The following is a 24,476-nucleotide window of genomic DNA, read 5'->3' on the forward strand; positions in this document are numbered from 1 at the left end:
TTTTTCCAGTAGTCATGTATGGATGTGAGAGTTGGACTATAAAGAAAGCTGAGAGCTGAAGAATTGATGCTTTTGAACTGTGATGTTGGAGAAGACTCTTGAGAGTCCCTTGGACTGCAAGGAGATCCAACCAGTCCATCCTAAAGGAAATCAGTCCTGAATATTCATTGGAAGGACTGATGCTGAAGCTGAAACTCTAGTCCTTTGGCTAGCTGACTCATTGAAAAAGATCCTGATGCTGGGAAAGATTGAAAGCAGAAGGAGAAGGGGATGACAGAGGATGAGATGGTTGGATGGCATCACCTACTCAACGGACAGGAGTTTGAGCAAGCTCTGGGTGTTGGTGATGGACAGGGAAGCCTGGTGTGCTGCAGTCCCTAGGGTTGCAAAGAGTCAGACACAACTGATTGGCTGAACTGAACTGAAAACCTACTATAAGGAGAAGAATAGATATTAAAAGAAGTTGTTGCCATTATTTTGGTAAATCAGATTGTGTAATTTTTCATTTCTGAGCAGAATTTAGAAATAATTATGCTAGTTAAATTTCAAAATCAAATGCAGTCTTCTTTCAGGTCATACACTTTCATAAAGAGGTTATGTCATATTCAGCTATGATAACTCCAGCAAGAATGTTTTTTTTTTTTTTTTGGTCTATTATACAACTAATTACTGGGTAGAGAGACCCAGTTGAAAAGATAAGAAGAAATATGATAGAAACATAGCTACAGATTAAACATTTTCTTTAATCACTTCCTGAGTGATTAATGAGGAGTTATCCTTTTGAAATTAGGTAAGGAAAGTTCCAACTTCTATAAAAATTCTGTTGTAGGTGCAACTACACAAGTAGTTGTTCATAATCATGAAAAGTTCAACTAGAATTCTGGAAGAGAATCAAATCTATAAAGACTGAAAATTATTTCTTCTGATTAATGAATCAGATTAAATAAGTACATTTCTTCATGTGTGTGTGCTTAGTTGCTCAGCTGCGTCTGACTCTTTGTGACCCCATGGGCTATAGCCCACCAGGCTCTTCCATCCATGGGAATTCTCCAGGCAAGAATGCTAGAGTGGGTTGCCATGCCCTCCTTCATGGGATCTTCCCGGCCCGATATCAAACCCTGATCTCCTGCATTGCAGGAGGATTCTTTAATGTCTGAGCCACCAGTGAAGCCCACATTTCTTCATAGTCAGTGACAGATACATTTTCTACTCACTAATTACACTGATAACCAACATTGTAAGTAGTCTTTCAGCTTTTTTGAAGGTCTATGACATTGCCCATACAGCACTTGAGCTTTCTTCTTTATTTTATGGTTATTGTAACATTATTTTTATTTTTAGATTGTGAGCTCCTTAGGAGCTGAAGTGAATAACAGAGTAGCTGCTCAATAAAAATTAATCTTTCAACAAACATTTACTGGGTGTTTATGATATGCCTAAGAAATAGGATAGTACCTGCCTTTAGGAAATGGTGTGTTAGTGAGTAAATATAGACTGCAACTTTTCTGAATAATTCAGATCCTTTCTGAAAGAAATTACGTTAAGTAAAGAATTAAACAAGACTTTTGTTCTTTGAAATTAAAAGAGAAAATCATCACTTGGTTGAGTATGATTCATCAGAAAAAGCAGATAATTTTGGTTTAAAAATAAAGATACGTTTTGGTGACAAAAGTCAAACGGAAGCATATAATGCATCGCTACAAATATGTAGACCAAACTTAAAACTTGAGTATATTGATACTGAAACACATAACATTTAGTCAAAGGAGAAGTCCCAGAAATCTTTAGAAGTCTTCACATAGCGACACAATACAGTTTCAGTTAGAGATACACTTACAAAGTTCTAGATATTTTGCTACCATAATGAGAACTTACATGTCTAATATTACTTCATATTTGTCAATGATATGAGCTTCCTTTCACATTAAGCTATGCTCCTCCTGAAACCCTGGATCTGTAAGGTTTTCCTGATATTCCTTTTCAGTTATGCATTGGCGAGTTTACCTCTGCTCTGTTTTATTCACAGAATAAATGGAAACCAGGAGCCAAGCATATACTGTGTTAGTTAAAGGTTTACCAAAAGAGTTCCCATGGTTTCCTTTTCTCACTAAATGCATTCCCGCATGCTGGAAAAGATCTCTGAAGCGGAATGCATCCTGGCCTTTAGGCCTGAGGGGACATTATTTCAAGCATATCAGGCTGCCTGGTCTAGTGCCTTTTACATGGGAAACATCTAAAGACTCTGTTCCCTCACAAAGATCTCAATAAAAATCCAAATGAAATTGATTCCTTCTTTGGCTTTGTTTTGATTTTGGAGATAGACACTCTGGCATGTTTATTCACTTACATTGTTTTAGCTCCCACAGCTAAACATAAGGAAGAGGAAGCAACCACAAATAGTTTGCTTACACAAATTGACACTGGCTTTTTAAAATTGTGTGCCAGATTTCATTTTATTAAAAAAAATGTTATTGCAAGTCCATTAGTAGGGGCTATTTGTAAGCTCTATTGATTCCTAAAATTAATATAAAATAAAAGGAATGCTTTCTTGCAAATATTGAAAGTGTCATAATTTCACAGGATTAACTTAAGTGAGTCTAAAGGTAGTGCTCCATAAATCAGGTAAAAATCACATGCCAACTTCTAATCGGTAGAAAGGCAGGCTTGTTGCTTTATTAGTCCAAGTGTGATATCAGGCCATAGAAGTGATTTGCCCTCTTTGGGAATGTCATTTGGTGATTTTCTAATTAATGCACTACTGTGAGCAAAGGTGACAGGTTAACCATAGTAAGAACGAGAACATGCTCAGTTTTCACTGAAACTCTCAAACGCTGAGTCACATGCAGTTTCATTTATTTTGCATGTTTGGCAATCTTTCCTCCCCAATGGAACAATAAACATTAACTTGTTACTCTGAGAGAAGCTTATAAAAACATAGTTGACATAAAGTTACTCTCTATTAATTTTTTTTTCCTTTTACAAAGCCTGTTTCCCCTTTTGCAACATGATAAGAGTTGTGTTTTATTTTGAAAAGAGCATGTTCAAACTTCCCCACAAATATTTCAAATTTGTGATGGGCCACTAAAATGCCAGATCTTGGATAGTTCTGTTAATTCATTTTTTTTTTTTTTTTCCCAAGATGATAGATGAGACATACTGGGGAGTGGGATATATTATAATCTGGAATTTATTACTTGAATGGAGACTTTTTAATGGTACTAAGATGACTTAAGACAATCACAGTGTGTTTTGTTCCAAATTTGTTTTCCGACACCAAACTTTCTCAGAAACACTTAAATTATAAATTCGGTGTCCTTGTATTTACAACCATGATAATTTTCATATGGGTAGTTCATGCTACATTTTCCCTTTTCCAGTTGACTGAAAATACAGATAAGATCAGTGGACACTCTCTGCAGGCTTTTTAGAGGCAAAGCTGACGTCCGGGAAGGCTTTGGTGGGCGGGTTCTGCTGTCGAGTCCCCCTTGTGAAGGAACCTTCTGTCCTGCAGTGGGACTGCAGCTTCTTGGAAAGGGGAGCCATTTATCACAGTCCTAAATGAAAGCATTCTTTAAACACAAATGTCTTTTTCTCCCTTTGTCTAATTACTGAGAGGAAAAGTGAGAAGGAAATGTCAAAACAGAGAAACAGTGGTGTATAGAGAGAGCAGCCACTCTGGAGCTCAACCGGCTTTTGTGAGGGTCTGGGCGATTTGTCAAATGGTTGTGGCATAAGTCAAACTCTGAGGTTGAAAGGTCTTGACCTAAGGAGTCCTGGAATCAGACAGTGTAAGCAAGGGGTCTGCTAGAATTTTCAGCTGTAGTGGAGATGAACAATGATGGGAGCTGGACATCACAAAACCTCATTTGCATAATTCAGGTAAGTAATTTTATTGAAACTGACAAGGATGTGACAGGCTAAGAAAGAGAAGAGAACACAGTCTTGCTGGGAACCACTAAGGCTCCTCAGTTAGGTATGTGAAAATAAATGACAGCTAATCTCTTCACTAAAAATCTGTAAACAATGCTTTTTTACCCAGGACTCACCCATGACCTTTTGTAGAGCTGGCTATAGATTCTTTAGTCTAGTTTTCCTGAATATAGAAAGCAGAAGGGACTAAATTCAAATCATGTTTTAGATTTTAACTAATAATAATTACTTCCCTCGATAGAGGCTCCTTCCAAGGCCTCTACATTAAGAAATAAGGTTTATATTAAGAAATAAAGAGTAGAGAATTTTTAAAGTGTATAATCATCAAAGGTTTGAGATCGATGCTAAATAAAATCTTATTTCTCAAGAATGTATTTTGGCGGGGAAGATTTTACCTTGAGTAACTTGTACTAAGAACCTAAAAAGTGAAATGCCTTTAGCGCTTGAGGTTGCCAATATGTGTGTAAGAGATCATATTAATATTTGCTGGTTAATTTTTTTTAGCTTTTTTTTTCTCTTTATATTTCAGAATGTGGATTTAAACAAGGCATACATTTAATATTGTTGCATATATTTTAAAAATGAAAAGATTTAATTCCTAACAAGTATATGTTGTTTTGAATTCTGATAAAATCTTATCGAATCAGCAAAATCTCCAGATTAGATTTTATATGGCTTAAATATACCTGTCCCTAAAAAAGCAACAAAAATGATAAGATTATCAGTAAGAAGATTTCCTTATTTTAGATAAGAGAAACTAAATTCTTAAAAGCACTCTCCATGTCCTTTATATTTGGCTTCACTTGTATGTGTGGCTCACCAGGAGACATATCTTTTACAAATCCAGGCTGCTCACCAGTCATTGGTGACTTTTACAGGCAAGGGCAGTAATGGATGGAAACAGTAATCAGCCTAGAGAAGAATGCTACTCAAACCTAGTTTGCCAGAAGAGAACCATGTCTGCTGTGCCCTTCAAACATGCAAAAAATATGAAAGTGACTTAGTCAGACACAAGTTGCAAAATCTCCCAAGCATTTTTGGGTAGCAAATACACAATTACTCCTTCTGCAGTGTATGGAACACATATATAGTTTGGTCGACAAAATGTGGATCATTCCATCGAATGGGAAGCAGTTGAGAGTTCTGGCTAGATCAAATGTGGATCTCAGTATTATAAGCAGTCTAATGCATAATTCATGAGGCTTAATGAATATTCCAATTCATGACAGCCAACTGGCTCCATAGGTCACACCTCCTAGTCTCATATAAATAAAGAATGAGATACTGGAAAGCATACCAGCTGAACCAAACTGAGTGCCAAAAACATGCATATTAATGAGGCACTATAATAGATACTTGACTCTTTGGAAGTGCCTATATTGGTTTCCAGCTACAGAGGGAAAGAAAGTTCACAATGTACCTTTAAACACACCATACTGTGTACCATAAAATACAGCTCTTTCTATGAAATATGGAATCAAATTATACTGATGTGATTTCAGATTCAGTCATTAACTCCGTAACATCCTCTGACACTTCCAACAACATTGAAATATTCTGGAAAGAACCCCACCCCCTGCTCCCATATTCCCTTGCAAGTCTCAACTTGGTAACTAGGGAGAGGAAGTCCTTCAACAGTGCTGTTCTTTTATGTGTTCTGTTTAGACCTTGGATCAGGATGAATGGTAGCTCAGATGAATGCATTTGTGCCATTTTTCTTGGCCCCAGACTATGTTTCCTCACTACCATGACATCTGAACAGAAGGAGAAAACATCTCCCCTTTGTAGCAGGCTAATTTAATTTGTACCTTCCACCTAGGGGTAAATATGTTTGTCTGTCTGTCTGAGCTTTTTGCCTACTTTCTTTTCTCACGGGAAACCCTACTGAGTCGAAAGCAGGAAATTGCTTAGTGCTCTAACTTTATTTTAAAGTAATTTAATTTTAAACCTTCTCACACCCACCCTAAAGTGAAGCAACTGTTGGAAGCCCCTTGGGATACCCTTAATGACTTCTGCATGTCTCCTGTGTCACAGATGTCAAAGGCTTCTTGTTTGGAGGTATTGTATCTTTCGGAATAGATGATTTAAAAGAGACTGCTTTGGGCTGTTTTACCCACAGAAGATGTGCATTCGTTTTAAAATAATGAACAAAATCTTGCAGCTTTTACATTGACCCACATCCTTTCAAATCCACATTATAAATCATTGATTTTTATTTCATCTTAACTTGATTTGGGGCATTATTTGTGGCTTGACCTTGTTTGATATAGAGAGTTCATCGAAGATTCAAAAATAACAGCAAACATATTTTCTCCTAAGTAAAATAGCGGTAATTCATTACACAAAAGCTTAGTAATATCTAGGCATTTGATCTAGATAGATATTGGTACCATTTCTCAGGGCACTGCAGACATCTCAGTCCATTTCAGAGTGGACATCGTAAATTAAAATTTCAATGAGTAGTAGTCTACTGATTAATAAAGGCCTATATAGAGGGGAACTTCTCTTTCACCTGAGATGCACTTATCAAAATGTAAATTTGTTTTTCCAAATTGTTTTAATAATTTTCAGATGAACTTTAAGAAAAGAAATTGTTTCTTTTTTCTCAGGTTTGTGAAAACATTCAAATTAAATTCTCTTTTGTGGTACTTACATCTCCCTACATCACTTTTATTATTCTGAGATAGGGAGCTTCATTAATGCACATTACAAAAAATACACATGACTTGTTTAAAAGAGAAAAATAATTTTATTAAAATTATTTTATTAATTCCTATTTAATGTAAAAGACTATTCTAGAATATATTATTGGCTGATAATATGGAAATCTTTAACTGCTTATGGCCAGATTGATTCTATTTTTTAGTACAATGCTGTCATAGATTTCCATGCATACAATTTGAAAAGAGAATCAATCATAATAATAGTGTTAATGATGAAGTTTATTAACTGAACCTGAATTCTGAACAATGTAGTTAGTTCACAAACAAGCTTATTAAAAGAATTTTATGTTACTGGGTAAATACATTTACAAATTTCTTAGCTTAAAATATCCACATATTCTCATGTGAAGCCACATATTCAAAAACCTATGGAGAGAGATAGTTTTTTTTTTCTGAAGAAGAATAATAGGAAAGAATATTACAGTTGGGTATAAGAATTTTTCAGTACTTCCACTTCAAATCGATGTTCCTCCAAAATATGCCAAAAGATTGCTCAACACTAAAAGTATCATCAGACGATTTCACTCCTAAAGCATTTCTGTTGATAAGGAAGCTGAATCTAGTTAGTGTGATTTAAATTAACTAGAAATTTGAGCATTTGACTTGTTGCTAGGGAAATTTTCCATCTTTTCAGTCTCTAAATTGACACAAATTGACTGCTGCAGAAGATGAGACCTATCTTTAGTGTAATAATGTGGCATTTCCAACTGAATCCAAAATTGCACATTAAACCTCACCATTAGTACGCTAGAATCTAAACCTGGGATTGGCAAAGTATTTCTGTAAATGGCCAGATAATAAATATTTTAGGCTTTGGGAGCTACATATGGTCTCTCTCATATATTGCTCTTTGTTTTGTTTTACAACCCTTTAAAATTTTAAAAACCATCCTTAGCTTGAGGGCCATACAGAAACAAGTCATGGGCCGGATTTGGATCACTGACCCTAGTTTATTAACCCCTAATGTAAGCTTTTAAGACATTGTTTAATGTAGCAAAACATCTGCTTATCCTCAGTCACATTGTTATACAGATGATCATTTTAAATTCAGAATGTCTTTCTTTATTTTGTATTGTGCTATGATTCATGAAAGAATATCTGGCCTTAGAGATATTTGTGTGTGTATATATATATATAAATATATGTATTCTTACTGGTGTTAAAAATTTTAATTTACAATACTTATTCACAATATCCCAAGAACTGTTATCTTATATCCTACTCTACATGATACTCTTTTATTGGAAATTGAATTTGTGATAATGATCATAGTGGGGGTTTAGACAACTTTCCACAAACTATTAGCTTTTCCACATTGCTACAAAGTGAATGATCCTATGTAAACATTTCTTCTTTTAGGTAAAATACCACAAAATGTATTATACTCTTGAAATTTTTGTTTAACACACATTTAAAGCCAAAGTCTCTTAATTCTAAACAACACAAGACTTCAAAGAATTCAGGGTATTATTTCAGTAATTTCTTCAAATATATCAGTAAAATACAGTGAATCTAAACTTTAGACTAAAATGACATAGATTTTCCCTGACACCCCGAATAGGATGTCTGAAAAGGCAAAACTCTCCTCTTTGTAAGAATGGCATTCTTTAAATCAAAATATTTGGATGAAGAGAGGATTATCTTTAAAATATCAAAATGTATTATTCAGTCCCCTTTCCCCAACTTCATCATCAATGCAGTATATATTTAATGACAGTGCTTTGAGCCAAATTTTCTTTGCACCCACAGCCACAGATTGTTCCTGCACTGTCCATCTTTCCTAGGTTCTGCCCTCATTATCTTCTCTGGGTTTTTGTTCACAGCGCCTGGGGACGGGGCTACTCACCCAACAAGTGCAGAATGTGAAATAGAGATTTATCACTGCGTGATGAGGGGAAGAGAATTTTGCCTTTAGGCAGGTTGTTATTTTAAAGCTGTGCCAAAGATATGATTTCATTTTACAGCAATACTTAAGGTCTAACATTTTGTCTTAAAACAAAAGAGATCATAATATAATGGCCCCAGGATTGATCCCAACCAACAGTAGAAATGCAAAGGCTACTCAGACTCTGCCAGAGGCAGTTGGAAATGCAGGGGCGCCTTTACCTTAGAAGTGTTGTAAGAACCATTTAGCATCAGGCAAAGAACTGGAAGGATGAAAATTTGGTGGCTTATTCATGATCTTTGCTTTTTTACAACAAAGGCTATTTTGCATCTAACATGTACATGCCAGGGATTGCTTCTGGCCCTAGGGATATAACATGAAGACTGGCTTGATTCTTAAGTTGGCTTCCCTGGTGGCTCAGGTGGTAAAGAATCTGCCTGCAATGCTGGAGACCTCGGTTTGATCCCTGGGTGGGGAAGATCTCACTCTTATCTCAGAATCATCTTTTCCTTCTTTGATTGGCCTTTTTTTTTTTTTTTTTTAATTTTCAGATCATTTTTCTAAAGTCATCACAAAGCAGTCAAAAACTTTAAAATATGACAAATCCTGTAAATATCCTGGTCTTGCAGGTAACAGCACTTGGGGTAATATCATATGTGAACTTGATTGTCCACTAAACTACAACATGATGGAAAAATCCCTGCTCTATATTTAAAAATGTGTGTAGGTCCACATGTGCACTATTCTGTAGAAAGACATGTAGCTTCTTTCCGTGTCTCAGAATTCCATAATCCAAAAGAGATTAAGAAAGACTGAATTAGACTCTGCATTTCTCAAAGCAGGGGCTCTTCCACAAAAACTGGAATGCCAGTTTACTTATTCATCATGAGAGGTATTCTTATAGAGAATACAAGTTTACTGCATTCTTATACTGTATGCATATCAACTAAGAAAGTCTAATTATAATCATTCTCTCTATAAACTTTTGTGTCCTCGGCAGTCTCATTTCAGTCTTTTCTTAGTGACTTAGTGAGATTTCTGATGTTTTGTAGGCTCATCTCAAATTGTATTTTACTACAGAAGTGAAAAAATAGTATAAAATTCAAATTGTCTTTGAAAAGTGATCTTTTTTTTTTCTTAATTATTTATTTATTTGGCCATGCAACTTGTGGGATCTTAGTTCCCTAACAGGGAACTGGGCCCTCCATGGTGAGAGTGCAGAGTGCAGAGTCCTAACCACTAGACAACTAGGGAATTCCCAAAGGTGATCCTTTTTTAAGGCCCAAGAAATATTTGTCAGTATGATGAGAATGGAATTAAAAAAAAAAAACCGTGGCACATCATCAACTTTTAACATTAGTCAGAGCATAGTTTCCCTGGAGAAAGAAATGGAAACCCACTCCAGTACTTTTGCCTGGAAAATTCCGTGGTTACAATCCATGGGGTTGCAGAGTCAGACCCCAACTGAGCGACTTCACTTTCACTTTCTAAGGAACAACACTACATACATCTCTGTAATGAAACAGAATTTGGACAGGATCCTACCTGAAAATGGAGAAGGCAATGGCACCCTACTCCAGTACTCTTGCCTGGAACATCCCATGGATGGAGGAGCCTGGTAGGCTGCAGTCCATGGGGTCGCTAAGAGTTGGACACGACTGAGCTATTTCCCTTTCACTTTTCACTTTCATGCATTGGAGAAGGAAATGACAACCCACTCCAGTGTTCTTGCCTGGAGAATCCTGGGGACAGGGGAGCCTGGTGGGCTGCTGTCTATGGGGTCGTACAGAGTCGGACACAACTGAAGCGACTTAGCGGCAGCAGCAGAGCATAGTTTTAGACATTAACGCTTTTTAGAAAGTGATGCTTATGAGCCCAACATGCATTGGAAAGAAAGAGAGCAAGCCCTTTCACTGAAGGGTAAGCTCTGTTGCAGGGTGGGGGACAGTATTCTACTCATTTTTGTAAGCTCAGTATCTAGCACTGTATTTGACACACAGTAGAAACAAAACTTTTTTTTTTTTTTTGACTTACAGAATGAAATAATAAATGAAGAACTTTTGAACAAAAAATAAAGGAAGGAATGGAGAGTTTGGGTGAATTTTAAGTTCCTACAGTGAAATTTGGGTCTTCATTTGAAGGAGAAGAAATTTTCTAGGATGTTATTATACTCCATGACCTCCGAATGTAAAATTTACCTTTTATTGACATTTCTTATCTACAATCTTCTTAGGGTTGTAGCAGTTTCTCAATAATATCTCACATGGATATAACACTCTGAGTTCATCAAGTATTTTTAAATTTACTTCTAGTTTGACTCCTCAAAATAAATAATTGATGAGAGAGATCCTACTTTAAAGCAGAAATAATTAATCCAACTAGTTAAGTGAATTTTTTTAACACAGTCATATGACTTAATAAACAAGAGTGAAGATTTGAACCCAAATCTTTGAATGTCAAGTACAGTACTTTTTCTTATATGAAGCCAAAATTAATGTTAGCTAGATCAATGAATATTTAAATACAGTCACCACAATACATCTATAATTAATGGATGTGGTACTGAAACCAAACATTTGATAAGTCTTCTATACAATGGGGTGGAATGGGAGTGGAGGAGAGACAAGACCGAATATTATACAGACAACATAACACCTCACTCTAAAAGACAAAACTGTCTTCTTACATTATCAAAATAACATTATCATATCTAATAAAACTGAAAATTATTCCTGAATATCATCTCATGTCGGATCCATTTTCAGTTCTCAAATGTACACAAACTGTGTTGTGCAAATCTAAGTTGTTGCTCAGTGGCTTTTTGGTGATATTGACTTGCTGAATGGCCTTCAATAGTAGAGATTTCCCGCGTTGGTGGGGAAAATTCTGCTCTCCCCTGAGTCCTTGTGTGAAAGGACTATTTTGAATTAATGAAAAATCTTTCAATAACAGGATCAGCCAACTTTTTTTTTGTCAGATAAAGCATCAAATTCATCTGTTCTAGGAGTGGGTCACTGAACCAAACAGATCTTTGGGACTACAAGGCCACCTATCCTGAATTCTTACATTTTTTGCCTGCAAGATGCTTGTCCAAAGTGACTGAGGGTAGAGTTTGCGGACTTCTCTGAGATTACCAAAGGCAGGACATATGACTGTTTTTGTGCCTCCTTTTAAATAATTATTTGATATACAATAGATACTGATTTAAACTTGCTTTCCCTACAGCATTCTACTTAGCAGAGAGGCTATGAAGGGAAAAAATGAAATAAAGATTTGATTTATTCATTTTATCTCAACCTTCTTTTAGTATAGATAATAAATATTTGACTACATCAATACCAAAATCCATGTACAGAGCATGAAAGAAGCACATAAGTGAATATAAAATTACTTTCAGACTTTCTTTTCAATGCCAATGAGTACTGGAATTATTTGGTCAGACTAATAGAGCCTCACACAAACAGTGTGTAGAGACTGATAGATTTTTAGATATTGGCATGTGTACATTTATAGCTATTGACAAAGCTTAACTCTTTTCAAGAACATTCCAACTATTATTGGCATTCTGTTTTATCCATTGACACTCAACATGATGTACTGTGGAAGACTTTAAGACTTGCAGTGTTTGACTAAGCTTTACAGTCATTAATGTTTAATCACTTACAATTCAGTAAGCATTGTGCTTTCATTTTTTATGTGGCTTGTTTATCTATGCAAAGTAAATCAACAGTGCCTTTCTGATAGTCTCCCAGTACATTTATAATCAGTTCTATTTAGTGATAAGTGATGAATATGAATACAGTGACTATTTGGAATTACTTTATCACTTATATAGATTCTAAATTCAATCTCCCCTTCACAAAATTATGATAAAAGTAAATACCAGTCAAACTCTCCAAAGCTATGAACATATTGGAGTAGAGGTTGGGAAGAGACAAAGATAATATTATCTTTTTTTCCTAATGTACTGTTTAACGTGTGTAGTATGACCATGGACCATGTCTATATTAGAAATAAGAAAAATGGCTATATTAGGCATTGAGAGGGTCAAAAGTCTGTAGTGTCCATCCTTAAGGACAAGTGGAACTCACTCCTTCGAATAGTTGCCCCGAGGAAACAATGAGCGGACCTTGACCCATAGTTCTGCACATGCCACCACCGTGAATGCACCATTGTATCATCATCTTCAGGGCCCTGGTGAGCAAGAAAATGCACTTGGCCAAGGCTGGGGGAAATGAGGACACAAAGAACCCAATTCAAGCAAAGAAGAGTGGGTAGAGGACACATTTGTTGAATTTTAAGAGACTTCTGGCGTTTGTATTTACTTTTTGTTTACATTTGGGCTTTTACAGAAATGCTGAAGTGATTTTGCAAGTCCTCTTTGTATATTGAAAGGCTGAAAATACAGATAAAAGCACAATTTGTTACTTAAGAAAATTTATGAACATTTTCAGAAATATTTTTTTAAACACACTAAGAAACAATTGAAAACTATTCATATAACAAATAAAAATGTCATTTCCTTTTTAAAACAACTCTTCAAATGGAAAAATACTGTCTTTTCCCCTTTCGTTAAACTGGCCCAGAGTGTGAACAAACAGGTCATGATCAGGTTGATAGACCTTTATTGCTGTCAGAGTCCCCTATTGTGTTACAATCACCATTCACCTGTCTATGACAGCAAGAAAAAGAATTCTCATGTGCAGCTGTTTTAATGTCTGAATTTGTTCTTTATTCTGTAGAGTTTGGATACATACAGTTTGAATATTGACAATGCATTTCATGATCACTGAGGATGACAGAAAGACGTAGCAGTAAGCAGAGATTCAGATAATTGGATCCATTGTAACTTTTAATAGAATAAGGCAAAAGGCATATTTTTGAGGCCAAAGCATGTCTATGCTGACCTGAAGGGTAGCTGTGATGGACATGCCCGCAGGAGAATGGCATAGCTGGTCTCCTGCTGCCCTGATTAAGTTTGGCTGGGGACTATTCTCCCCCTGGAATTGTCCTATTGTGTCCACTTCAGCCTCAGTGCATAGACCTGCCTGGGCAGTCAGCTTTCAAGGTTTAACATATAGTCCATTCCTGGAGACCATTCTAGGGCTGATTTTCCAAGGCCCTTGATAAGTGGCAATCCCTTACTTCACATGCTTACTTCTTTGCTGATGTGTATTTCTGAAGCACATCTATGACTCCTGATGTGTTGGCATGGATTAATTTTTCTTTTTGCTTCTGCTGGGTCAATGAGTCTCCAACTTATGTGCATCAGCAAATCTTTGGAGCTTGTTACAGATTCAGATTTTTAGGCTCAAATATGTCTGGATGGAAATCCAGATTGTCTCTGGGCCCCATATTTAGAAATCACCACTATAGTAATTGAAATAAAGAAATAGAGATTTCTTTTAGATTTTTCTTTTTGAATTAATAAGTAAAAAGTAGTATCAGTTATCTAAAATATTAGAAAATGACCCAGATAATAATTAAAGTTTTATCCAATACAGATTAAAACATTGATAATCACATTAAATTAATTTTGTTCTACATGATGGTAAAGTTGTGGAGCAACTCACTTTATTATTCAGAGAACCCTGATTTGGTAAGACATGTACATTTAAGATGGAGAAGGCAATGGCACCCTACTCCAGTACTCTTGCCTGGAAAATCCCATGGACAGAGGAGCCTGGTAGGCTGCAGTCCATGGGGTCGCTGAGTCTGACACGACTGAGCGACTTCACTTTCACTTTTCACTTTCATGCTTTGGAGAAGGAAATGGCACCCCACTCCAGTGTTCTTGCCTGGAGAATCCCAGGGATGGGGGAGCCTGGCGGGCTGCCATCTCTGGGGTTGCACAGAGTTAGACACGACTGAAGCGACTTAGCAGCAGCAGCATACATTTATGAGAGATCTGAAACTTTCTAAGAAAATACTTTGAAGGTCACCAGGTCATGGCTGTTTCTCTAATCACTCATTAGCACTGATGATGAGTGGTTTTTTCCTTATTTTTTTGTTCAGTTGTTAAGCTAATACAGAGCTTCATGGTTATTATTTTTTTTCCTTTTACTACTAGAGAAAGTAAATATTTCTTATGTCAACTGGTCACATATTTTTGCTTCTTTAGATTTTCATTGTACAGAATTTTCCCATTTTTTTTCTTTCCCATAAGAGGTTTTGACTCTTACTTTGAAAGAGGTCTCCATATATTAGTTACATTAACCCTCTATTATATTGAAATTTTTTTTACGTTTAAAAATTTTAAAATGGCATAGCAGATGTTGCTAAATAAACCAAAATGAAGTTTTGGAATCATTTTTAGCACATCAATCAGGCTGCAACTTCAAGAGAAGACTTTTTACACAAACTGAGACCAACTATTTACAATTCCTGTGTATAGTTTTAATTTTTGTGTGTTTTTTAAAAATTGGATTTGTAATTAAGTAGTATTTTTTTAAAATGTGCTTTAAAACAGTGTTGCTAGTTTTGAAATTATTTCTTTAAAGAATTCTCTGAAAAATCACTCTGACTCTGGAGTCTTGTGGGATATAAACATTCTGTATCCAGTAATTGCAAGTGGCTTAGACATGGCAGGTTTACTTCTGTAGTTTGCTGTGTCTGTTGACAATTGTTTGCTTCTGCTTTTAACAGTACCAGGTTCCTGGTGTTACATCCCTGGGCCTACTTTAATTTGATTGTCTTCTGTGTTTAGATGGGACACAGTTAGTGGTAGTTTCTGGAGACATAAAACTAAGTTAATCATAGATAGACATAAAAATTAAAATTCTCAGCTTCAAAACTTAGAGTAGAATTTTATTAGACATCTCTGTCCATCTAGACATACTGGCCTCTTTGCTGTTCTTAAAATAACCTGAATCCACTTCAGCATCAAGGCCTTGCAGTTCCTATTCCCCGCTCTTAGAATGACCTGACCCTCAACTTTGCATGCATTGTTCACCGTATCATTTCACTGAAGCTTCTGCTCAAAGTTGACCTCCTTAGAGAGTTTAAAAAAGAATCTCTCTCCCTGTAGTATTCTGCTTCATTTTTCTTAATGCTATTTTTCATTATCCAGAAATTCTTATATAATATGCAATTTATAATATTATAGGTGTAGATTTATCTCTATATATGTGTTTTATGCATATTACAGCTCCTAAAATACTTGTTAAAGTAATATACAAGTAAATCTAAAGTAATAAAATTAAATTCTATATAGATTTCTTTTCAAATAGCTTTTATTTTCAAATCTTACCAGTGCGAGATAACACCAACAAAAGAGGGAACTGGGCAGTAGGAATGGACATTTTGAATATAAATTTATCTTTGTGCCCTGAAACTCAACCAAATTTTGTATAGTAAAAAAGTTAATATTGTCTCAACAATTTGTTAAATCTACTTAATGTGATCTATTGGCCAATGATTTTTTTTACTCTTCATATGCATAAACTCCTCCTCAGTTTGATGCTCTGGGCACTAAAAGAGGCTATTGGTTATATAATTATAGCCCAACTGTTGCTTCTGTTTAAAAAGAACTCCACTTCCCCTATTTCTTATTGGTATCAGCTTCATTGGCTTGATTAATTTCCCAGAAGCAAACGGAAATGTAATACTCGACACTGGGCTTCTGAGGCTACTCAAAGTCTTGCTTTATGTTTTTTATGACTGACTTTTTAAGCTCATCAAATAGAAATTTATTTCCTATAATTCATTAGTATTTATTTATTTTTTAAATTTTAATTGGAGGCTAATTACTTTAAATATTGTGGTGGTTTTTGCCATACATTGACATGAATCAGCCACGAATGTACATGTGTTCCCCAGTACCGAACCCCCTTCCCATCTCCCTCCCATCCCATCCCTCAGGGTCGTCCCAGTGCACTGGCTTTGAGTGCCCTGTTTCATGCATCAAACTTGGACTGGCGATCCATTTCACATATGATAATATACATGTTTCAATGCTGTTCTATCAAATCATCCCACCCTCAGCTTTTCCCACAGAGTCCAAAAGTCTTTTCTTTATTATCTGCTTAGTATTTAGATAATGGTGAAACGGCTGTGTTTTCAGACAGCTTATTTATCTTTGTTGTATGGGTGTGAAGTTGTAGATAAAAATATTGAAGAAATTATCTCTCTCTCTAAATTTATGATTGTGTGTGTGTGTATATATATATATATATGTATATGCATGTATATCTCCTAGTTCTGCCTTTTTATCAGATAATGAATGCTATAACTATTCTATTCTATGAACTCTGCTTTAAACCCCCTATTTGATTGCCTTTATTATTCATTTGATACTTAATTGTCTTGTGCTAAATATATTCCCCATGTATCATTTTAACTAGATAGTTAGTTCTTTAGGGCAGACACCATACCTTATTCTTCTTAATTGGTATCCCCCAGTGCCTAGTACAACAGCTAAGACAGTACTGACCATGTGCTAGGCAGTGAACAATTTTCTTAAGAGTCTGACTTCTTTGAGTTTGATCTATAGTTTTGTGTGACCGTGACTCTATCCTTTCTGCTACTGATTAGTTACTGTTTGTCATATTAAGGACTTATTTTTGACTGCTTACTCTCTTCCAAGGTTGTACCAAATGCTTTCAATATATTTTTTTTTTTTAAGTCTGAATGTCACACTGACTTTATGACGAAGGGTCATTTTACAGGTGGGGAGATCAGCACTGATAACTTAACCTGCAAGTCTTGGTCCAGCTCTGATTTGAATTCAAAGGCTAACTGGCTTCCCCGGACTGAACATCCGGGTCATCTATCTGAGCAGTGAACCCTGTACCTCTAACAAGAGACTAGACCAGGGAATAAGGACCTTGACATGTTCCTTCTTTTCATGACAGCCACCAACTGTTCCTTTATCTTCTCTCTTTGTCTTTCTTGTGAAACAGAAAAATATTATTTCATATCTTGAGACTAATCTGATATATAAATTAGAAAAATGAATAAAAGGTAAAGATACAAATCATAGTGTGATCATGAACATTAATAAAAGCTGATTTGAAAGTTAAGCCTTTTTCCCAAACCCTTACAGTGGACTGGGTAAAATTCTTTTAAAAAGGATTTTGTTTAAACTTTTACCCTGTTGGCCTTTTTCATGAAATACCCACAAAATGAGATAGAACAAAAACAAATATAAACAAAACAAGTGGGCTTCTTTATATCAGTTAACTTATTTAAAATGTTGCCTTTATTGTTGAATGCAGTGAAATATCTTTGCATTTTTCCAACTGTGTTTTTCCTACCCCAAGGGAAAATTGCTTTGAAGAATGCAGCAAATTATTTTGTATACTACATCCAAGGCTACTGAACCAGAAGAATAAGGACATACTGCTTGTGAGTTCAGCTGGATCAATAGCTCAGCCCTGGGATTTGCTCGTCTGCTGGATACTGAATGAAAAGCACTAAGCTGCCAGTTTGTTCCATGGATATAGAAGACCTCAATGCAGGCAAGAGACATTTTTCATAAGACAGAAAGCAGCTTACCTGTAAAAATGTTTAGATATATGAGCACACAACATACAGAGACTATGAAATGTACTTGCAGATATTGTACGAAATTCTCCCTTCCTGCCTATTACTCAAGAGAAAGAATGTGTAAACACACACACACATGCACACACACACACACACAACCATATACAGAAATATATATTTGTAGAATGCCTTTATTCCAAAGACCTCAAAGCACTCCACAACATGATCAAATCCATTCCTGCGTCTCTGTGAGTAAAAAGTAAGTGTTTGTGATTACCAACCGATACTTTTTCCTGCGGGGGCGCATCACATAGCTGGCCAACCAAGTTCAGGAGGCAGTTTTCTCTATCTCTCACTTCTCTCAATTGCACTCTTCACCATCGTAGGTTGTCTGGTCGCATAATGTGTGTGAAATTTGATGAGATATCAAACCAGAGTTCTGATAAGGAATTGTTTTTGTCTGCTTTTCTGCCAGTCCTAGTTTTTCCTCAATAAGCATCTGTATTGTTCCTGGTATCATAGCAGCAAGATAAGCAAGCAGATCTATTAGATGGGAGGAAATCAGGGAGAAGATATTAGATCCAGGCTTTCATGCTTAGCTTGAAATCTCTGCAGTTCTGTCACTGTTGTGAACATAAAAGACTCTCTGAAGTGGTATTTAGAAACTGCCCTGAGAAAAAGGATAATACAAACAAAGCAATTAAAAAATGGAAAAATAAAAGTCATCCAGCTAAAAAATAGATCTGCACCGAGGCAATAAAAAGTTTCTGGCAATTGGCTGTATTTATTATTCATTTCCTCTTGTCCATATTTAGAGTAGAAACATGCAACCCAGAATCATGGGATAAGAGAAAGCTTTCAAAATCCCATTAGGCTCAATTGTCATCCTGCGACTCTAGGACAGCCCACTAGGCTCTGGTTGGGGCCCCATGAGGAACTGCAAGAGAAGTCATCTCTTTGTCCTTGCCTTTGGCATCTCCCCTGACTTCAGCTTCTGCTTTAAGCAGTGGTACAGTGACTAAAACTACAGAAATAATGGCAAACAAAAGTGTAAATAGTTGATAAGACAAATCCTCCCACTGTAGTAAAAAGGAAAATTCTGCTTTGATTTCATAATTTATCTGCTCATTTGGCTCAGGACTTTGAGTCTGATCATCAACCCAGGAAGTAAGGAGGAATTTTATTTTTTCCTTCCTTCCCTCCTTCCTTCCTTTTATCCTCCCTTCTCTCCTTCCCTCTTCTTTCTCCTCTTATCTTTCAAAATAATGGTTCTTTGACTTTTTTAAAGAAGTGAGTAGTGAAAATTTGCTATACCTGTGCTGAGAATGTGATCTCGGGTCACCTAAGTGTTGATCTCTCTCTTTACTCAAAGTATTCTTTCTAGAAGAAGCACAACCAAGTGGTCTAAAGTGCAGTTTAACTAATGGCTAGTATATCACAATCTTTGCAATTAGTCAAACGTAGGTCCAGATTTCTGCTTAACCTGCTAAATTGTATGTCCTTGGGTAAATTGCATAATGTCTCCAGGCCTCAAATTTCTCCACAGTAAATTACTAGTCATAATGTTTATGTTGTAAGGTTGTGCTAGGGATTGCATTAGATACTGTATATAAATGGCTAATTTCAGTGCCAAGCATCAACTAAATCCTTAATGATGGGTATGTGACTGGTAATTCTTGATGGTCCCAACTTTTCCTTTTTTCTTACCACCAATAAAAACTTTCAAATAAGCAGACTGTCAAAAATTGGTTTGCTTATGGCAAGGACACATTGATATGGGTACTATGGCTATTTGCATGGATTTCTTCTCATATCTACGATTTATGTTGACATTTGCATGCTAATTCTGAACAGCATAGTCTATTTTGTTAGGAAACAAAGAAAGATAGAAAGACAGACCAGAATTGAGATGGAAAAGGCCAAATTGAAAGACAGAATAGGAAAGAGGAAGGCCACAGTGTAATAGGTGTATTGAAGCATAAGGTGTAGAGGTTAAAAACTTCTGTATTTAGTGTTAAGGGTCTCTGTATTTAAGCTCAACTAGTTTCAAATTTTCCTCTGCCACTTACTATTATTGTGGCCATGGGTAAAGCATTTAACTTCTCTAAGTTTTTTCTTTTTTATATTAGAAATATAAATTTTAGAATATTAACTACTTCAGGGAGCACTGGACGTATTAAACAAGGATAATATATCTCAATAAAACCAAGAGCTTTTTTCATCTTCTCTATTGGAATAACAAAATTGGAAAAATACAAGCTGGAATCAAGATTGCCGGGAGAAATATCAATATCCTCAGATATGCAGATGACACTACCCTTATGGCAGAAAGTGAAGAGGAACTAAAAAGCCTCTTGATGAAAGTGAAAGTGGAGAGTGAAAAAGTGGGCTTAAAGCTCAACATTCAGAAAACGAAGATCATGGCATCCGGTCTCATCACTTCATGGGAAATAGATGGGGAAACAGTGGAAACAGTGTCAGACTTTATTTTTCTGGGCTCCAAAATCACTACAGATGGTGACCGCAGCCATGAAATTAAAAGACGCTTACTCCTTGGAAGGAAAGTTATGACCAACCTAGATAGCATATTCAAAAGCAGAGACATTACTTTGCCAACAAAGGTCGTCTAGTCAAGGCTATGGTTTTTCCTGTGGTCATGTATGGATGTGAGAGTTGGACTGTGAAGAAGGCTGAGTGCTGAAGAACTGATGCTTTTGAACTGTGTTGTTGGAGAAGACTCTCGAGAGTCCCTTGGACTGCAAGGAGATCCAACCAGCCCATTCTGAAGGAGACCAGCCCTGGGATTTCTTTGGAAGGAATGATGCTAAAGCTGAAACTCCAGTACTTTGGCCACCTCATGCGAAGAGTTGACTCATTGGAAAAGACTCTGATGCTGGGAGGGATTGGGGGCAGGAGGAGAAGGGGACGACAGAGGATGAGATGGCTGGATGGCATCACTGACTCGATGGACATGAGTCTCAGTGAACTCCGGGAGTTGGTGATGGACAGGGAGGCCTGGTGTGCTGCAATTCACGGGGTCGAAAAGAGTCAGACACAACTGAGCGACTGATCTGATCTGATCTGATTGGAATAACGTTACTAAACACCCTGTGTAATCACATCATTAACACCATCCAATATTATAGAACAGAGAGATACATAACACAAACAAATAATGGGCTAAAGAAAAAAGTTAGACACTTAGTGAAAACTAATAAAATCTTAATGTCTTGTGCTCTATCACTTATACAAATTCTCCCAAACAACTGAAGCGTTCAGTTCAGCACCAGATCTGAGGGCGCCTTTCCATTCCTAACCACGAGCACATTGTAGTTTTACTAATAGAATTTAAAGTCTATTCAAAACAACTAAGGTATTTGTACCAACACCCACATCAACCACCTTTGTTGGCTAATGATGGACTCCTGACTGATTCTATTGAGACCTTCAGGAACAACCAGTTCTATTAATACTACATAACACTATTTAAGTGGACAGCAAATTGTGCTGAGCTCAAATACTATTTAGACCAGTAAACATTACATAAAACAAAGCCTTCTTATCATCTTTTCAAATATCTGAGGGGAAAATGCTATAAATAATAAAATATTTTAAATGGGATTGAAAATGTTTACCTCAGCCCATGCTTAAAGAATGAACCCTAGAAATAAGAGTGTTACAAACAGACTTTATTGTTTGGCTTTATGGATAGCACAGCATTTTTTTTTTTTGATATATATATGATATATATATATAAAATGTATATATATATATAGTGATATATATATAAAATGTAAAACTACAGAAAATGGCCACTAGCATTCTAGTGATCTCTAAGTTACCTGTTGTTTCTGGAAGGGCAAAAACTTTTCATAAAACTGCTGATGTAGGTATAGCTTTCAGGCATAGGAAAATGATTAGGAAGGATTATAAAAATCAAATTGCTTTATTCCAGTAAAATATTTCTTGGATCTTACACTAAATAAAAAAACTTCTTAAAAAATAATTTTAGGTTGATATGGGAAAAAAAATTTTCTGCTTTTCTTTTGTCTCCTTAATTAAACTTTGAATTGATAAGACATTTTTTAAACAACTAGCAAAATAACACAGGAATATTACATAAAGCCTTCCCGTATAGTTTAGTGGTAAAGAATCCACCTACAATAGCAGGAGATGCAGGTTCGATCCCTGGGTCAGAAAGATTCCCTGGAGGAATAAATGGCAACCCACTCCAGTATTCTTGCTGGGAAAATCCCATGGACAGAGGAGCCTGGTGGGCTACAGTCCATGGGGTTACAAAGAGTAGGACACAACTGAGCATTATCATCCATTACATAAAAAAGCTCTTTTTTTAATTAGTAGAAAACATTGTAATACTATAGAATTTATTTTGGAAATTTTAAAGCAAATGTCCTGGTTTGGTTTAAATTGGCATCGGATATACCTTCATTGGGTGGAGATTGGGAGTATTTGTTTAGATCAGTTGATATTTAAAATAGGGAAATCCAAAAATAAGCCATAAATATTTTATAACATAAAGAAACTAGCTTTTCCCAATTCTTTTAGGTATATTGGTAGTTCATAGGAAAGTGATTAATTGTAAGTATAAATGACTCAAGCATACATGAGGTTTCTGTAGCCATTAAAGTACAAGCCTTTTCAAAATGTCAGGATCTTGGAATTCAAACACATATCATGGCTAAAAAAGGTGACTGGAAGTTTTCAACTGGAAACTTACCCATGTGTCAGGAGAGTTTTCTATGATTTCATATCCCTGTTCTCATGCTTTATAGGTTTATAAGGTTATAAGAAAACCTTAAGGTTTGTCTCCCACATCTCTTATATTTCTACTGCTACAGGAATCCTAGTCTGTTACTGTCACTCTATAAAGATGATATATTTCAATATAAATATTTAACGAGCCATTTTAGAGTCATCTATTGAGACCTTTCCTTCCACCAGTGATGTTCTGTCCTTGATACCGTGGGTAATCATTAGTTAAATTCATTTCACCTGTAGCCTGCCTTGACTAATCAAGGTCGTTTTAATTATTGCTATAGAAGACTTGTAGGCTTCCCTGGTGGCTCAATGGTAAAGAACCCACCTTCCAAAGTAGGAGGCATGGGTTAGATCCCTGGGTCGGGAAGATGCCCTGGAGAAGGAAATGAAAACCCACTCCAGTATTCTTGCCTGGAGAATCCCCACGGACAGAGGAGCCTGGCGGGCTCTAATCCGTGGGGTTGTAAAGAGTCAGACATGACTTAGCATGAGCACAAGAGTATTGCATGTCCTCAAGTGGCACAAAACCTAAACAAGATGTTTTCCAGAATTATTTTCCAGGAACTGTAGCCAGCTATGTCTAGTTCAAGCTGAGCTGGTTAAGACTGGATAGGATCACCAACTCACTTTCCAACTGGGCATGTTTGAATGTCCTGTCTGTGACATTTAGACATCAGAGGGCTGAACACTCCACCCTCAGATCGTACTAAGGGCCTCCACGTTTGACCTAGCAGAGGCCTGTAGCCTATAACACCTGCACAGGTGATTACCACATGTTCTTTCCAATTATCCATCTGGAGGCCCCCATATGCTCCCCATATCCGCCATGCCTCAGGGGGCCCTGCCCATTTATTCATTATCCATACATACCCGAGCCTCTTGCGTGGAGGGAGGGGTTGGGTCCTTGAGTTTTCCTCCTTTCTTTGCTTGGCTGCTTTGTTGATCAGTCCTCTCTTTGCTGCCAGGCTTGGCACCTCACATTTTGGCTTGGTGAGCTTCAGATCAGTGAAGCTGGTTCTGCTTCTTGGCCCTTGTTGTTGTTCAGTCCTGTCTGACACTTTGAGATCTCATGGACGGCAGCAGGCCAGCCTTGGTCCTGGTGGGATACTAAAGAGAGCAAGAGCCTTATCCTTCAGAATATCTGGGGTTTCTGTAGTGCCCTATCACAGTGAACCCCCCACCTCCTCATTTTATCTAGATATTTCTATAAGCCCCTGAGTGGGGAGTCTAACTTTTAATCTTGATCTCATAATTTTTCTTCTCTCTCTAGAACAGAAGTAACTATTCCTTTTGCCTTCTCTTTGGATAGGACCTTATCTCTTTCTTCTCCTTTCCCTTTCTTTGGAACCACCTTTCTTTGAAACCACTCATTTCTTTGAAACCACTCTTCAGTTCAGTCACTCAATCATGTCTGACTCTTTGCGACCCCATGAATCGCAGCACGCCAAGCCTAGGGATAAATAATTCTCAAAGCTTAATATTAGTAGCAGAATGTGAACTGATTTCATGTTTTCAAAATCTTATTCCCAGAATTTTCTAATTGTCAGGTATTGGGCTAGATTCTGGGAAACCAGGATGAAGAAGCACATTTCCTGCCTTCAAAGAGCAGACAGTTTAGTGACCAGACAAGATGGGTTGAGAACAGAAGAGAAGCCCGGGGTGGGGAGGGGTGG

The 24,476-nt window shown here is 36.6% G+C and overlaps 2 long non-coding RNA genes across 2 annotated transcripts; one reads left to right on the forward strand and one right to left on the reverse strand.

Annotated features, from left to right (window-relative positions):
• The first annotated feature begins 5,690 nt into the window (after positions 1-5,690).
• On the forward strand, positions 5,691-18,300 carry LOC123334979. Its single transcript, XR_006553154.2, has 3 exons — positions 5,691-5,988; positions 9,090-9,167; positions 17,799-18,300. It is a non-coding gene; the product is annotated as an uncharacterized LOC123334979 (long non-coding RNA).
• Positions 18,201-23,787, reverse strand: LOC123334980. Its single transcript, XR_006553155.2, has 2 exons — positions 23,674-23,787; positions 18,201-18,567 (listed from the first exon to the last, which is right to left on the reverse strand). It is a non-coding gene; the product is annotated as an uncharacterized LOC123334980 (long non-coding RNA).
• Positions 23,788-24,476: the final 689 nt, after the last annotated feature.

This window comes from Bubalus bubalis, chromosome 9 (assembly GCF_019923935.1).
Source record: "Bubalus bubalis isolate 160015118507 breed Murrah chromosome 9, NDDB_SH_1, whole genome shotgun sequence".
Taxonomy (NCBI): domain Eukaryota; kingdom Metazoa; phylum Chordata; class Mammalia; order Artiodactyla; family Bovidae; genus Bubalus; species Bubalus bubalis.